Source organism: Aythya marila, assembly GCF_965140915.1.
Source record: "Aythya marila genome assembly, chromosome: 10".
In the NCBI taxonomy this organism is placed as follows: domain Eukaryota; kingdom Metazoa; phylum Chordata; class Aves; order Anseriformes; family Anatidae; genus Aythya; species Aythya marila.
In genome coordinates this window covers 68027-86813 of record NC_139051.1, presented here as the reverse complement: position 1 = coordinate 86813, position 18787 = coordinate 68027, and the positions used below count along the sequence as shown (strand labels likewise).

At 40.9% G+C, this 18787-nt stretch overlaps 1 protein-coding gene across 1 annotated transcript in view; it reads right to left on the bottom strand.

Annotated features, from left to right (window-relative positions):
* FGD5 (FYVE, RhoGEF and PH domain containing 5) overlaps positions 1–18787 on the bottom strand; it is a 98775-nt gene that overhangs the window by 68288 nt on the left and 11700 nt on the right. The gene's annotated exons all lie outside the window — the stretch shown is intronic.

Here is an 18787-nt window from a genome sequence, read left to right as displayed (position 1 = left end):
TTGTTTTGCTTACCTTACAGATGGGTTTTAGTAATTTGGTAATTTCCCTCATAACAAATTCTTCAAAGAGGATGACCTAGCAGCAGTAAAAGACCATGCCGTGTCATGGCTCCCAGCTCAGAGCTAGCTCAGCACAAGTGAAAGCAAGAGCAAGGCAGATACAGGAACAGCTCAGGAGGCTTATTAACAGTTTAGCCAGTCTCTCTCCTTACTCTCTCAGCTTTTCTGCAATTTGTAATGGTTTGTCCCAGCAGACGCGGAATTAAGTTTCTTTCTCCCTCAGAAGATAAATGACTACATTATGTTAGTGTAAGAATACATTATAATTTGGGAAGAATGCCTCATTATATTAGTCTGGTAATCATTATGAATGGCGCTATTAACGACTTATACAGCAGTAAAATTTGCAATATTGCCTAACTGTTGCATGGGCTTCACTTACAGGAGGCCTGAAGTGCAGTGGCACTGGCTAGTGCTTAAAGACACTTCCCAAAATGCTACAGATCTCCTTTGCCCTTGGGATGTGCAAAAGCGTGTTTGTGCCTCCCTTCCCATCTTACCCGCCTCCAGACACTCCAGCAGCACTCGTGTTTTCACTTCTGAGTTCTGTATTGCCATAGAGCTCCTGGGCAGTACACCTTTCCTGACACCTACCATGTTTTTTATCCCAGTTAATTCACATAATTTCATCCATTTTATAAATCTACATGCTTGTGTTCTCCTGGTAGTCCTTGCTCCTGAAGACTGAACTGATCACCATGTGAAGATGCCCATGGCATATCACTTCAGATTCTAGAACATGAGAGATGATTGCTCCTGCCATTCCAGTAAAAATACAGACAAAACTACGTCATGCCTGTGTGGCAGGAGCCTGGGGGAAAGCCTCAGTGAGCAAACATTTGACTGCAGGTCCCTGAAAACTAACACTTACATAGTTCCTGTGTCCCATCCACCGTTTAATTACACCATGCATCTAAACTTGCTTTTAAGGTTGGAAGACTTAAGCTCACACATAACCTGTCTGCCTCCAGGTGAGCATGGATTTTTTACAGGCATTTGATTTTGGTTTTATTGTTTCCACATAGAAGATATATTTTTTGTTTTTCTTCTGTCTCCTGTTATTTCCCTGACATTGTCTTCCCTCCTTCTTTGAAGAGTGAGCAGCAAGGGTTGTGACTCTGCTCGGAAAGCATGGAGACAGAGTTGACCATGAGATGTTTGTCAGCTGGAGTTGGGCAGACTGCATGAGATATCTCCAGTATAACATATTCATGATCAAGTGTCTTCTGCAAAAGTCAGTGTCATTAACAGGAAGTCTGGTTAAGGCTAAGAATTCATTGCCAGTTGCAAAACATAAAGTGAGGCTGAGCTTCAGAGGAAATGCACTTTGGCTTCTAGGGGAGAAGAGGCTCAGCGGGTCCTGATAAGAAAACCTAAGCAGTTCCTTGTCTTTCACAATTAAATAGGTCTAGGAATGATGGAAAAAAATAACAGACAGGAAGGACTGTGGAAAACTACCTCTGAATCTGGGATTAGGTTATTGCAGCCTTGGATACAGACCAGATTGTATACTGATTCCCACCTAGACTGGGCAAGCACAACTGGAAGAGTTGCAGAGGAGTTAAGTGTGAACAGGTACAGCTGCAGTAGAGACCAGAGAGAGACCACAGTTATGTACCTCATTGGCAAGTGTTAGTGCTCTGAATTGCAAACTCAGCTCTCAGATATGCTTTACGATACTTGTCAAGTACACATCCCTTCCAACAAGTGGCTCTTTAGGCATTTGCAAGGCATCTGGTTAGGCTGTCCTGGCTGGCAACGTCCTTTCAAATGCCTGTGCAGTATGATCATTTCTGTTGGAACATATTTACAAGGTATTTCTGCACTGTAACTGAGCCAACTCTGACAGCATTAAGTATGCTACAAATCTGTTGGCCAGGCTAAATCAATTTTGCATCTCCCCAGAGAAGTGAGATTTTTTGTGTAGGATTCAAATCCCACTTATTTATTTTCTTTATATCTGTTGCAAACTGTAAATTGGATGTTGAAACTTTATTACTTAAGGGGCCAAACCCACTGATTTGTTTCCTGCACATTTCTCATAGTTTCAGAAGTGCCCGCAAGTAAGTAAAGATCAAAGCAGTATTTAGTCCAAAATGTCACCACAAGAAAAAGAAAAACATTAGAAGAGGCTGGAAACCACATCCTTGGTTCCATTCCTACAGTAAAACAACTTCTATTATAAACTGGTTCTGCCGGTAATTATCAACACATCTCTGACCATATCCACTGTTTCCCTACAGCAAGAGTAGGAAGTAAGTGAACTCTCTGGTTTTCTGGGGGTAAATGCTGACTTCTGCTCTGCCCTCTGCAGGGGATTTTTATTTATTTATATTTTTTCCCTAGGATGTTTCATCCATTTGGTAGGGTTCTGGATTTAAGGGTCACCAATTCTTTACTAAGGAAAGGCAGCTGTATTGCATTCAGTTAGGCCTAGATCTACCAAAGCTCTGAAACAAATGTGAATTATAAGTATTTTTTCTGGGTGTATCAGTGACTGGCTGTGTTGGCAATTATTTGCCCAGAGACAGCAAAGCAGCTGACTTGAAGCATCCTTGATGGAACTACCTAGGAAGATACAGTCATTCTCTCTCCCTGAGATAAGTCCATTACAAGTAAAACCTTCCTGAAGCCAGCTGAATGGTGATGAGCTTAACATATCACCCCAAAATCAGATATGCACAGTTTACAGATGACTTGTAAATTGCTGTAACCTTCACAACCGCAGCCTGTGCACTCTCCTACTCCTCAGTCACAGGTCTTATAGCTCATAACTGAACAGGATGTTCAACAGCAAGACCAGAATCTCACCTGGACACAGTTGGGTTATGCAAAGCCCATATACATAAAATCTCCTCCATTCAGTGGCAAAAAATAAAAAACAGGCCTTTTATTATTGGACCAAAGGGACTGAATTCAACTTTTTTCTACATATAGTATCCCTGGCTTTATTTCAAGTCATGTGCCCAAGAGTTACTAGTTCAAACTCTCTCTCAGACAGTGGCATCCTTACTGCAAAAAAATTAAAGCAATAATAAACTAAATGCATTGATGGTAATTGGGAGAGTCAATGGGGTGCTGAACAACACTGTTTTATTAAAATTGGTAGTTTATTTCCTTGGTTTTGCCCTATTTATAGATGATTATTATTTATTTTTTTTGAATACCCTCTGCAAAAGGAAGGCTCATTACCGAAGGAAATTAAAATCAAAATGCATTTAAAGCCAATAAAAGGAAATGCCTATTAGCACAGGATGTGTTGAACCAATCAATTCCCTGTTATAGCACACCAAGACAAATATCGCAGCTGAAGTCTGAAAAGGGCAGGAAAAAAATGTTGCCTACTAGTACCATACATACCCTAACAAGGCAAGGTAGCACAGGGATAATCACATTTCATACTCTACAGCATAAGCTGTTTGGTTGCCAAACTCAGAAAGGAGTTCCTCCTCATGGTGTAAGCTTCACCATTTAAATTTTGCTTTCTTGCATTGGCATGGAAGAGAGGAAGTGGATTGCTGGTCAAGTGTGTCAGGCTTTCACCTTGCTCTGAAAAACTGCAGGGACCAAACCCTCCCACCTTCAGCAACTGCTCCCAGAGGCACTCCGACTGGTACAGCTCTGGTTCAATAAGGGAGGGCAGGCTACAGAGGAGCACACAGGAGTTTGGGCTCCATCTCAGGGAACATCCTGGTACACCTTGGGGCAGTACAAGTGAAGGAGGGATAAGAGAAGGCCTGACAGTGAGGGTTCACTAATCATGGCCTAGGTATGCTGGGGTGGACAAGGATGGATGGTGCACATCAGGCTGCCTGCACGAAGCTGCATGACCAGTCTCAGGTACCCTGGGGTGCCCAAGTGTCTACCAGCACTGTTACCCTCCCTGATCCCAGGGATTTAAACCACTAGGAAAAACAAAGCAACAGTAAAAGCTGGACATGCATGAAAACAAAACACCGCGTCCTTGGGCCTCAGACAAGTGGCACACCCCCTCCCTGCTCCCAGCCTCACCAGAGAGGCAGTAAGCTGCAGCAATCTCAGCTTGTGCTCAGCTTGGTCCTCTGGCCCTTGTCCTGCATTTCCTGTAAACAGGGAACACTTCCTCCCCAGAGATGACCTGGCAATGAACTGGAGAGGGCTGACGCTCAGCTGCACCGCACCCAGCGCCCCACCATGCCAGAAGGTACAATGGGGCGGCTGATAATACATAATAGGTTATTAAAGGCAGCTCTGCCTTTTATAGATTCATCTGAGCACATTATTTATATTGTGTGTCTACCACCACAGTGCTTTTACTTTTATTAAATCATTAGTTTCACAGAAACACAAAACTTTTCTGTCCTACAGCTCTAGCAGAAATCTTCCTTAAGGTATCAGTGCAGATCTTCTTATTCTTTTTTTTTCTTCTTCTTCTTTTTTTTTTTTCTTTTCTTTTTTTCCTTGCTAAATCCCAGCCCTGTTGTCCCCCAGCACCCATGTTGTTCCCCATCTCTGGTCACCTTTTGCTAGGCTGAATCCTTGCAATTCTTGGAAACCTGAATTGAGAGGGGTGGAGTGAAGCCCTGAGTGCTTGGCAGCAACAATGGTCTCTATTTTTGCTGTGAAATCTTCCTTCTCGGACAGTGCAGGCCATACATCTGCATCATTCCTCTCTGCACATCTATCAAATGACAGAAGATTACAAGGAAAATGTTCGCTAATTATCAGGACAGGTTTCAAGGGATCTGCTGAGCACCCTCTAAGTCACAGTACAGATGGCCTCTGACAGTGAAACTGCTCAGCACTTTCCTGTATTCAATAACTTACCTTATTGACACTGACATTGTATATACTGGTGTAAAATTTAGCAGCAATTCACCCTGACTTGGGGCTTGGGGGGGGGAGGGGGGTGAAGGCACGGGCAGCATGTTCATGAGTTGGAGGCGGTGTTCTTGAGTTACATACCCCTAATTGCTGGCAGGCTGGCAGCTGGTATGATTTCTGCACAACGCCACACATTGGAGATAAACACCAACAATTTAGGCAGTGCTTTTTGCCCAAAGACTTGCAATTTATTAAAAAGTGCAGATAGACACTTCAGAAAAAGTTCTACATAAGTCATTTTGTGGTAGTTTTACAAATGGTGCTGGGCAGAACAAAGGCATGCCATGCTGTTAGCATACACTGGACTTTCCTGGAGATGCTTGGTGTTTGTTGACTATTAAGTCTGACATAAAGTTCTGCTGTCTTACAAGCATAATAGAGTTTTAAAATTTTAAATAGGTAAGAATCTGGGTCCAGATCTGATCTGTTTGGTGGCTGCACAAGGAGGCTATTGACTACGCTGAGTTACATACAACTAGAGTATCTTTACACGTCCTGTTTGTTCCTTGGTGCCTAGGTTTGTACAATACAGCAGCTGCTCTGTACTTTTATGCATGCGGTCATGAAACTCAGAATACTGCTTGGAATACACTTCTGATTCTGGAATCTAGTTACAAAGATGTGATTAGATTTCAATTAGGCAAACACAGAACTGAAGCTGAATCAAACATTCACTGCAGACAGATTTTTTAATGATCTGCTTATTAACCGAAATCTGAATTCTTGGAACCCAGTTCTAAGAGCCAGCAGAACTGGCAGAAGACAGAGGGCTTGGTTTTGTGGTGGAAAACATTCTTGGATTTTTTTTTTTAACTGTTTGGAGCTGTGTCAGGAAAGGACTTAAAATTAGTGTTCCTAAAACTTCTTAGGTAACAGAGAAAATGATACTTCCAAAGAAGGTCAAGGCAGTTTTCAGTTTTCCTTTCCTCCCTTTTAAAAAAGCAGATTTTATTCTTAAATGAAGAATAGTAGCTGCTATTAGTGACACACCACTAGTTCTTCATGTCTGAATCTGCTACCAGATGCAGACAATACATGAATCTCTTGAAAGTACTGCCTTGCTTATAAGTGAAATTACAAACACCTCATAAGCTAATGAGGCCAAATAAGAGAATTATCTCTAAGCATTGTTACAGCATTGTTGATTTCAATTTCATTCATGCATGAAGTAGAACAGTTGGTTAGGTATAGGAGGGAATAAGAACGGACTACAGAATTTCTGAAGTATTATTAGAAACAGCAGGATACGTGTGATTTGTAATTGCCACTTCCAAAGTAGAGATGACACTTGTCATGTGCAATTTCAAGGTGTTGCTTTCAATGCAGTAGCAACATCACTTTTTCAGAACTGGCAGTATAAGATTACCCATGTGTGCAGTGTGGGTGCCTTCAGTAGCAGCTGGCAAGGGACTTTCACAGTGTTATACATATTTCTGTGCTGTGATCAAAGAGTTAACCTTGCAATAACTCAGCATAAACCCTTCATTTGAAATGTACCTCAGGCTGCGAATGGCACTGAGGTTCGGGTGGAGTTAATGGAGAGGTAGCGGATGCTGACAAGGTGTCAAAATGCACCCCAGGCTACTGACTATGTAGAAGAAAAAACAACCAACCAGTAGCTCGCATGTAGGACTGCAGGCACGTGTGTGGGAATGACTTCTGCTTTCAGTAAGTCAAAATTGGAATTTGGTTGGACCCTGTCAGAATTTTTGAGGCTCAATTAATGATATTAAGATTCCAAATCATTTTAGTGGATCTCCAAAGTAATTTTTATGGTAAAAAAAAAAGCCATCATGACATGAATTTATAGGACAAATTTCAAGTGCTAATTTTGAACCCAATACTTTTGATTTGGGTGGGGCCCCAAAGTGATATTTAATATTTTAAAGATAAAATATTGGAAACCTATTGACCAATATTGTTTTCAAATTCAAACCCTGAGATCAGCATTCTACGTTTGCCTCAAAACAGCTAAGCCCATAAAAGTTCCTAGACCAACATGAGAAAGTAAAAAAATACAACCTACTTTGATCATCGAATCAGAGAATCTCCTGAGTTGGAAGGAACCCACAAGGATCACCAAGTCCAACTCCTGGCTCTGCACAGGATCAGACCATATGTCTGAGAACATTGTCCAAATGCTCCTTGAATTCCAGCAGGCTCAGTGCCATGGCCACATCCTTGGGGAGCCCACTCAGTGCCCGACCATCCACTGGGTGAAGAACCTTTTTCTAACCCCAAGCCTGACCCTCCCCTGTCCCAGCTCCATGCTGTTCCCTCAGGTCCTGTCACTGTCCCCAGAGAGCAGAGCTCAGTGCCTGCCCCTCTGCTCCCTTCGTGAGGGAGCTGCAGTCTGCCATGAGGCCTCCTCTCAGCCTCCTCTTTTCCAGGCTGAACAACCAACCAAGGGACCTCAGCCACTTCTCATACATCTTTCCCTCTAGACCCTTCACCAGCTTTGTAGGCCTCTTTGGATACCTTCAGTAGTTTTATGTCCTTGATATATTGATCTGGATGCTTGTTTGATTTCAGATTTTAATGGAAAGTTGAAGAATTTTGCACAGCACTCAAATTGCAGGTAGATTATAAATATGCCACAGATAAACAACACCTTGTTGCATGAAATCAGATGTTTAGCACTCCTGTATCTTTATTGTTCATCTCCAAACTGAAATACAGTCATAAAATGATCCCAAAGGGTGAAACTTTAATGCATAGATCACAGAATCTCAAAATGGGACTAAAACTTTCATCTGCTGCATGTATTAAAGCAATGAATAAGTCTAAATGCCTAAACAGACACAGAATTTGTGGCAGACTTCCTGACCTAGGAGTAAGAGGTTTGAAAGATGAAAACATATGATGTATAAACTGTAAACGAACAAGAACAGATGAGGAATGAGCTTTGCTAGGAAACAGTGCTCCATGCAATAAGGACATTACAGGAAAGAGAAGCAAGCCTCTGAAGCATTTTAAATACAGTCTAATAATTCCTCAAGGGAGCTTCAGTGTTCCTCTCTCCCCCTATCCCGTTCAAATAACCCTGTGCTCACACCTGCCATGCAGCCTATTTATCACCGATTCTTGCCATCATTCTTCAAGTGGCACTTTCACTGACACTGCTGATTTAGCAGAGAGATCAACAAACAGACCAGCATGGAACATACAGCACAGCCTTCTGCTCTGAGGGTGAGAGAAGCAGACAGTAATATAAACAGCATCAGAACTGTCAGCCCAGGCACCTTGTGCAATGATGCGGCCAGAAACCATGGTCCAGTTATAACAACTTGAAGCAGGAGCTGGCACTCATCAGGGAATTTTCTGTGGCTTAACCTTGATTCTATCTCTGTAATAAGATGTTCTGCGTGAAGACAGTTACAATTTGCTCCACATTTATTGTTTCACTTTCCAGGGAGCAAAACCATTTCTCTCTGTATGTGCCTATTGCAGAGATCTGACAGCATATGTATAATACATGGAGAGTCTGGCTGTGCTTTCATTACCATTTGACCAATAAAGCTAGTGAGCACAGCCTGCATCCTGAACCTAAAACTAGCTCAGCACCAGAAAACCAAATAGGTTTTGCTGGTTTAGTAATTTGGATTGGGTCAGACAAGCCCCTAGACCAATGAGGAAGAGGAGGGCATGGCCAAGGTCAGGGAGGAGGATGAGGACAGGCAGTTTTGAAATAGATCAGCTTGTTTTAGTATCACATTCTAGACTTTAACGTGGTCTGCAAAAGGCCATGGGGTGATGGGGTGTACACACACGTGCGTCCTGGATGCACATTATGTACTATCCTGCTTATCTTTGCAGTGTATTTCAGAAGGTACCACAGGCAGGAAGACCAATGTATCATACAGTGGATCAAAAAGGAGACCAGTGCAGGGATAGACAGTATGTGTATGAAGCATGGAAAATGCAGTGAAATGGCTTACTTCTACAGACCTGAAAATATCCAGGTATGCCCTGCCACTAGCTTGTGTTGTGATTTTCTGCATCTTTCCTTTGTCTGCTTCTTCAAACCCTGGCTGTTGGTTCTTTCCCTCGTCTAGCAATTAATGTATGTTATCAGAATAAGAGATGTGATACCCTGAGTGCTTCAGACACTACCAGGTGGTTCGCTACATGGCTAGCACACCATGAGTCATGTTGAGCTGATAAACTCAACAACCTCCTTGGAGATAGGTGCTAATTTACAAATGACAATCAGCATTTTTAAGTTGGAGATGCCCTGAGAATTTCCGGGAAATCTTTCCAACTTCCTATCATGGCCCTACTCTTGTAAGTCCCTGGCCCATCACATATTTTATTTGTTATATGTAGAAGGGTAAACTCTGATTATTGCAGACTTTACCAGAAGCCAACTGTTCTTCTTTGCTGGAACTTCTGAAGCTTAGAAATTTATTTTTGCACCTCAGAAAACTGAAGATAAAATATTTCACATGTTTTAGAAATGAAGCGGAACTGTACCTGGTTTTGGTCACCTTGAGATCAAAAACCTGTTGGTTGTGAGAAACTCAGATTCCCATTCCTCACTGGGATCACTTGGACTGATCCAAGGTGATATGGGATGAAAACCAGACATACATACAGACTGGGTTTTCTAAACCTTAGATTACAATATATAGGAGTAAACTTAAAACTTCCTTAAATTTTTGTCAGAACAGATATGTTGTTCACACAGAACACTTTTGTGAAATTTCTCTTTGTGGAATATGTGCCAGCTTGTTCTATTTTCAGGTGCTAGCCTGAACTATCAGGGCAGTCAAATGATAAATAGCTGTTCAGATCTTCAGAGGCAGAAGTCAACAGAGAATACCAATGTACTGAAAATGAGCATTTGGCATGGTATTGTTTTCTCATCCAGATTCCACTAATGTAGTTACTTTTCCGACTACGACACATTTACCAGTGTTTTTCTGAGGATGATTTCTGGACCCAGTTAGCAAAAGATTATAGATTTCATGAAAATAAACAGTGTGGTGACATGACACATCTTAGATCAGACATATCTTAGATCAGTGGTATCTTCCTGATTATTCTGTCTTTGTTTATTTTTGGCAGTGTAATGTAGTCACTAAAAGTTGGAACCAGAATCTTTATGTTCTATTTTCATTTTATTGCCAGTTTTTTACCCCATACTTTCCATGAAGAATTCCCACAGCACCTTCAGTGTAATGAACATCACAATGCCCAAGAGGAGTCCAAAATGGAAGGGGAATTGTCATTTCTCTGTGCTAGAAGGGTCAGCTGCTTTATCAGCATCATGCAGCCAGGTCTGGGAAACAAACCAGGGGGAAAACGCAGTGAAGTTGGGATCACAAGAAAACCTGTCAAAATGACAGTAGTAATATTCCCTATTTAAACAAACAAACAAAAACTGAACAAAGTATTTTTGACTGGAGTGAGGCTTAGCCAAACTCCTCTCTTATTGCTGTAAGCATTATTCCAGCTGTTTGTGTTGCCAGAGTCATGAAGGAATTTGTATAGATTATACACCTGCCCTCGTTATTGACCAAAATGTCCTTCACTCTTGAGGGCTGTTGTAGATCGCCAGCCCTGGCCTAAGCCTCCCCCACAGAGACTGTCTGAAGCAGTGGTAGTTAGTGCTAAATGTGCCCTAGCCTCATGCTAAGATCCCCAACATCATTTTGCTACTATGAGAGAGTTGGAGAGGTTTCTATAGCAGATCCCTCAAAACATGAGCTCAAAACTGAGCTCTCTGTTGCTTGTCCAGCATACACTTGTCCTGTCATTTGATTATGGGGTGAGAACACTGAACAATGCAATTGTCTTTCCTGTATCATTGTAACAGGGCTTCTTAGTGCTGGTGCTGCAAGGTTCAGTGATCTCAGGCAGTCTGAGGAGACTCTATGGGATGCTGCTCTGCCCCTCACACAGGCCACTCCTGGACAGAGCAGCACCCAGTCTCTTGGGTTTTAACGTTCCTGAGCTCCTGCAAACTGGGTGCATCTCCTTAGCATAAAGGCAGGAATGTTTTGTGGCTTTTCCTGTCAGTCTTCAGAGAGATCAGAGAACATATAGAAGGAGCTGACACTACTACAAAATTCTTATCTTCATAGTTGTCCTTCCAGCTGGGATTCCCTTTGGACTAGACAGTGCATACTGGACTTGAGATTCACCTACTCTGCAGCCTTACCAGGAAAACACACAGTGCTCCTGGAATTCTACACTAACCAAGACCTTGTATCTGGCATTTCTTTCCTGATATTTGGGGGAAACACTGAGTGAACTGATTTGTTTGTTTGTTTCAGAGATTCATCCAGTCATTAGAGCAGAATATTTTCAGAAGGAAAGAAACAGAGATTAACTACTAACATGTAGGGCAGACTCAAAGTGCTCAGTGGCTCTGCTCTGTCTCCTAAGACATCAGTATCAGCCCCCAGGTTAGAATTAGAGCTGGCTACAATTTTGCTTGGATGAGGCTTTTTCAGACCTAGCATTATTAATAAATTGTAGACTTCTGACATTTAGTTGGGATTATTCTATTAATTAATCCTGGTTCCCAAATAGTTTTGGAAAATCAAAACCATCTTAATTTTGCAATTCAAAAATAAGCTTTAGTTCAGAATTTACTTCGATCTCTGTATATATGTATTTTTACTTAGCAAGTGAAACAATCAGAAAAAAATGTTGGGAACCTAATAGAATTCCTTTATTTTATACAAAATGTTTTTTCTTGGTCTTTTCAGTTAGCCACATATATTCTTCTATTTCTCTTGGGGATACTGAAGCAATGATTTTTCTTAGAACTTCAATTGAATGGCAAGATCAGTTGCTTGTCCAGCACAGTTTAAAATACTACTTTGTCATCTCTGCAGACTTTTCAACATACGTATGTCACTCTCACTGTGGCTCTTTACCCTGAGTGTATTCACTATGATGTGTTTTTACATCACTGCCATTGTCTGAATTTTTTAAGCCTGAAAATATGAAGGCAGAAAGTTTAAAGGTAAGATTTTTAGATGCTCACTTCTGGCTCTCGTATTCCTTTTCTATTTAAGGACCAGAAGATGTGACTTCAAGGATATATTGTACTGCATGTGGTCTATTACTTCTGAAGACATTTATGCTAAGGAGGAAAGCTTTTTATGCTCTTTTAGCCAGATCTAAATGGCTAAACTGGTTAGCCGGATCTGGTTTAGCCAGATCTAAATGGCTAGACTGGTACCCAAAACATAACAGGATTTACAAGCCTCACTGAAAAACTTTGATCAGAGACATCAGAGTAGGTCCACATGCGTAGAGACCCTAGCAGGAAGATGCAATGTGATATTATCAGAGTTTTGGACCCCAATTTACTAACTACTCAAGACACAAAGACAAACTGCCAACAGACTGAATAGCTATTTAATTTGAGATAGTTGAATATGGCTGGCTGGAGACTGCTGAACACAGATCCAAGAATCTGTCACTTGCTTCTGTACGTTAGTACCTTGCTGTACTTCCTTTGCAAAAAAGGACAAGTTTAAGGACATGCCTGTGCTACTGATAAGCCAAAGATAAAATTGTTGTAGCATGAGTCTGACAAAACAACAAAAGGTGTTCAAGGATGATAGGTCTCAGTTTGCTTGCTCTAGGCCTTCGAAGGATAGCATCTAATTAATTCAGTAAACTACTCAAGCAAAAGGGTCCTTTTATAAGCTCTTTAATAGGTGTCTTGGCAAAACAGACAGTGCCTCTTAAATGTGTTCTCCCATCCATTAGCTATAATTGGTCCATTAAGATGAAATTAATTGTTGTATGTCACTGAACAGCCAGTCTTAAGGTAGCTTTTATGTTAAGCCCCCTTGGGTCTGAAAAAGCAGAATTCTTGCAGGATAATAGAAAATGCACTGTACATCGTAAATAACTTTGTTAAATGGCACAGTAAACCATAAACTATTAGATTAGATTTGTAACAACAACAGAGTACTATTCCATTTTTAATGCTATGGAGCCTGTATCATTGACCAGTGGATTCTGGAAAGGCTGCAGAATTGTAATGTGCAATCTCTCATTCAATAAATCTCAGGAAGGCTCAGGGTGGGGGCAGGAGAGGAGAAAGGCATAAGCAAAACACAAATTGACAGTAAAGGATCTGACTATTTCAGACAACGCTACATTTCGGCTGTCTCCATTCTCATCACCCTGTCTGCACTGTACACGCTTTTTCTGTGTGGTGCTAGGAATCCTTAAAACACACCAATATGACTTTGTATGACCTGTAAACATAATCCAGGGCAAATATGCTGTGCCACAGCAGGCTCACTCCCTTTCCCATGGAACCCCACTGGAAATAGATTATTGGTCTACATAACAAAAACAGAGAGCACAAAGAGGACTACCTGAGTTTATAATCCCTCAGAACATGAAGAAGACCGCATGCGTATAAATTCTTCCTTCTCTGCACTGTGATCTGATGAGAAAAGTTGCCAACAGACTGAAATCCAGCTGCTAACAAAACCATCTACTGAGGCTTGGGATCATTTCCTAAGATATATATATAGCACTGTGATTTCTCCTAACAAAGCTGGGGCTGTACCCAGCATGCTGAGGCTGTGCTGGGACACATCTGCTGTGTGTGCAGAATGGTGATGTGCAATGCAAAGCTGTGCTGGGGGAGCATGCTGCTTTCCTGGCTACCTGTACTATCCCCTCACAACTGCATCCCCAACATGAACCCAGACAAACAGCTCCACGGATGTGAGAAAACAGAAGAGAGATCACGCTGCCACCATCAGCTTGACATCTAAAGCTGGACATGTGTTAAAACCTCTCCTTCGTTAGCAATAAAAACATTACCAACACTGTGCAGAGACACTTTTCAAAGTTGCTTGCTTGAAATGATCTACCTTCAAAAAGCATTTAAGAGCCATCTCTGTCCTTGCTGTCTTTGAAAGACAATTCTCCACCCCTCTATTGCCCAACAATACAAGGTAAAGCATGCCTTGTGCCCAGATCTGAGCACCAAGGGGTTATCTCCTGCAGACTGCTCCCTGTCCCTGAGCAGCTGGAAATCCTGTATTAACTGCTATCAACTTCTAATTCCCTGTGGCAATTCAGACAATTCTAAGGTAAACAGAAATAAAGACATGACTCATGTCAGAGCTGGCTGTGGCTATTGTCAAGAATTTCAATAGGTTGTACACAGCCTGAAGTCAGGGTATAGTGCTGGGAGCCCCTGTTCTGCAATCAACTTTAAGGTTTATGCTGTGAAGTGCAACAATGGATGAAAGCTACTGAGATTTTATTTTCAATCATATTCACCAGATTACAAGTGAAAATGTCTCTCTCCCTTGTCTCTAGACCCAGTTCTTGATCCATATTTCCTCTGTTATATCAGAAGCTATTATCCCATTTTTATGGGACTTCGTCCCATCTCCGAGCTTGAACGCTTCAGGGATATTTGCAGTGCCTTTGGAGCCTTCCAGGGTCTTTGCCCATATGCTGGTTGTTCAGTGAAAAGAATAAAACCGATGTGCAGCTACAGGTCCTGTCTTTGTAACTCTTCTAAGATCCTTTACAGAAACCCTTTCAACTCTAATTCTCTTAGAATGAATTTAAGTGAGATAGTTTAAGTTAATTTAATTTGAGGTAGCAGTAAAACAGACCACTATTTCAGATGCAGTTATGGTTTCCTTTCTAATGGAAGAAGGGAGGAGAGTTGCTTTATGAACCACAAGTACGGCTACATTTTCATGCATGACAGACTGAGCAAACCACAACCTTCCAAAATACTGATCTCCAGAACTTTTCAGCAAAAAGGAAAGCATAAAAAGACTATGATCTATTGCAGGCATTTGAAGGCAGATGCTTACAGGCTTCAGTCATATCATGTTTGGAGATTAACTCTGCAGTGCGGGTATCACTTGACCCATTTTAGAAGTTAAACAAATTTTTTTCAAACATCTTCACCAATTAAATGAAAAAGAGAATAAAGGGGGGAGGATAAATTGATGAAGAAAATTATTTATTCAACACATTTAGAAGAAATTAAAAGGTAGCACCCTCAACATTCCCTGCTTTAATCAATGCAGTTTCATGAGGCATAATTTGGCTCACTCAGCTGGACTTAACCAAAGAACAATCCTGAGCATTTGCTTCTGCCCTTGTATGCATCAGACTTTTAAGATGTGCCTCCCAGCTCTAAGCAATAAGAGAGCCTTGTAGGTTAACAGTCACCCTTACTGAGCTTGAGTTCAGCAAGTACTTACTTCATTTTTAAACATGTTAGAGAGTGGAGATGAATTACACATCAACTTTTGATAAAGGGCTGATTCTTTCAATAATTATTCCTCAAATCATATCAAATACCTTTATTAACCTCAGGAGTGCTTGTCCCTGAAGCATCCCTTCATCTTCTTGCCCATCTGTCTCTCACTAAAGTATCTGAGTATCTCTGACATGATACCACTTTGACAAACATAGCAGTATCACTGTCATTCTTTCTATTTGGAAACTTACTGGTCTTTTATGTAGATCAGAGCACTGTGAATTTCTCTGAGGTTAATATAAATAGCATTAATTCACTATTATGAAAAGATTCCTGTATATGAAAGATTACATAAAATATTCCTGACAAAATATTCCTGTATATTTCTCATGCTGTTTTAAGTATGAAAGCATTGATTGTCCTTCTTTGGTCTTTGTTATTTTGGGGTGTGGACCTTTTATACTGAAGCTTCTACTACATAATTATCTACACACTTGCACCTTATCCTTCATATGCTGTACTTAGATACCACACTGGGCCTCTCTAAAAGTGGGTGATTTTATTTTGTATAAACCATGCTTCTCATTTGAAGGCCCAGATAGAGAAAGAGATATAACATCTTGATTTTATTGGTTAAAAATATGCACTATGTTGGGAAAAACTCATTCTAATGGTTTTAATTTCACCTTAATCTTAAAAACATATGTAACTTTGAATAGTATGTTATTCTGATCATTTTAAGGAACAGAAATCATGTTCTACAATAGTTCTAACAATAGCTAAGCTTTTGTTAGTGTGCTTTTGTATGTCTGTTTCAGAAGGGTCATGCAGACTGTCCCTGGAAGCAGTTTTGGAGCAAATCAGTGACTGATGACCTGAAGGGAGCAGAGAGAATATAACAACTTAAGTGGTGTAACTTGATAGAACATAGGTTAATGAATTCAGTGGTGGGGCAAGGGGAACAGCTAAATAGCCACTGGAGGGGGAAGTGACTGCTTACCCACTGGATTTTTCTACTTTTAGAGGAGGGTGATTTGCATTCTCTATGACCCATCAGCTATAGGCAATGGTTGTACTGCAGTGTAACCATAATCTGATTTTAGCATACATTTTAGAAACAGTCTGCACTGACACAGTCCTTGTATCATCTTGCACCCATGCTTGGCACATGCCCAAACTTACTATGACTACATACAAAGAGCATTGCTTATGAAGTATTCAATGTAACTGCTAGCTCATGAAGCATCATCTCCAACTCTAGTGCTTTAGAATCTAGGACTATTGTATCAGTCCCAAAGCACCTGTGTGCTTCAAACTGGCCAAATTAAAGGAAAAGTCTCACACAAGCCACATTGTTATCCTGGCTTTCTACTAAAGACAAGTTTTTCTTCATCTTCTTCTTGAGGAAGTACATTTCTTTGGGAATAAAAGTATGTTTGCAGAGGAATAGGATATGGAAGAGTGATCAGCTTTCCTTATTGTATAAAAGCTGAGAGCAATTAGATGGCTTCCTCTTGAAAAGCAGTAAAAAACAAGGTCGGAGCCTTGGGGGTAGTTTACAGGCATGAGCCTTCAATTCTAGAGTTATTAGGAATTACCATGAGCCTGGGTATAACTGCACAGAGCACTGGGATCTCTGCACTACCCCCACAAGAATTTACTTGAGAGTCCAAGGCTCAGCAGATCAGCATTTTGTCCAATTTGACTTATGTCCCATTATTTCTACACTGTACAGAAGGCAAATGATGTTCTTTATTATCATACACCTGAATCAGTTTATTTACACCAGACTGCTAAATTTTGGGGATACACAGTAACTGCTCTTCAGAGGACAATATTCCCCATTTTATCCTGGCAATGGTAATTTTAAGTTAAGATATATTTCCAACAGTGCCATTATTGGACTTTTTCTATAGATTTGATTGGTTCTAATTAGAAATTATTGGTTTAAATCTACTCCACATGGTTTTTCCTTTTAAACAAGAAAATTAAACAGTTAATCTTCTCATCTGACATTTTCTGAGCCCCCCACTCCACTTTTCCCCTGTCACACACACAAGTGAAGGTTCTTGGATAATTATAATCTTTTATAGCATTCTCACATTCTGTTCTCTAAATTGTAATAAAAGATTTTACTCCACCATTCATCAAAAAATGTCACAATACCATAAGGTACGAGCAGATGCTCAACACCAACATTCCACAGGTGAATGCACCAAAGAGAAGTTGATGGGCTCAAGCCTCATGTATTACAAGGGTTTAGTCCAACAGACTTGTACTCTCAAATGGTTGAAATAAGCCTCAGGATATGAGAAGGCTACAGTTCAAAGTCAATGTTATCCCTGTGTGGCTGTGGTAGAGCTGTGCTTGATAGCTATTTGTATTAGAAAGCCTAACTCCATTGAGAGAGATTCTACAGAGAACTGCTTTTACAAGAAATAAAACATGCATACCTATACATCACGTATGATTGTGTAAATGGGTTCATGTACATGCTTTGTACAATTCAGTTTGCTCTTAAAAGATTAGACCATACACTCTGTCTCCAAGTACATTATGCTTTTGGATGTGTTATCCATTTACTTTTCAGCAAAGCTTCTCAGTCATGTCTTTGTCCAAAACATCCTGACAAATACGTCAAATTACAGCTCTCTCAGCAGCAATACAAGTATATTGCTGTCTGCCTGCTGCTCTTCCCCTCCACCCCAGATATCTTGATAAAGGGGTCATTCAGGAGAACCTAGCCTTCATTTCTTCCCTGACAGCAAAAAGTGCAAGCACAACAAGCAGCAGCCTGAAAAACTATGTTCACGCCTTGACCTTGAGACTTCCTGAACCAGTTTGGATTGGCTCTCCCTTTGAAACAACAGGCTTCCACAGGAAGTTCATAAATGGACCCAAGTCACAGCAATTTACGTACTTTTAATATTTTTAACTTGGTTCTTCGAGAACTACCCAAAATGGGCGGTGTTTCATGGAGACAAAGAACTGGCCAGTTCTTCCAAGAGCAAACGTCAGTGTGTGGGGTGCAATTCAAACCACTGAAAGGAACATGACTAATGGGCTGTCAGGCCCTGCCAAGGCAACTTCTGCTGAGCCCTACCATGGGGATGTGGCCGTGTGTTGCGAAGTTGCACTGTACTCCACCATGTATGCCCCAGTGTCAGCACCAATGAGGATCCCAACACTGCAGGTAGCCCATATCTCCAAAAAGCTAAGTTGCAGGCCTGCATCCCAAAACCCTCAGCTTCAGGCACGTTTGATCCACATCTTAAACACTGATGAAATGTCTTCCCTCATGCTGCCCCACCACCAACTCTTGCCTCTCTCAAATAGACAATGCACTGTACATCATTCTAGTCTTAGAATGAGTGTGCAAGACTCGAAGGTGTTAAAGACATTTTTTTCACTCCCCAGTCTGAAATACCTTAGATGATTTTTATATTTTCACATAGCCCTAACAAAATGTGACTGCATTAAAAATATTTTTTTTCATTAATTTTCCACCTTGTTTTCTATGTTACCATGATCTTAACTGAAAATACCCTTCTTATTTATATATTTGCACTCCGCCGATTGTATGCTATAATCTGACAATAGAAATGTAATAATGGAATATTAATTCAAACATCTTGAGTGCATTGC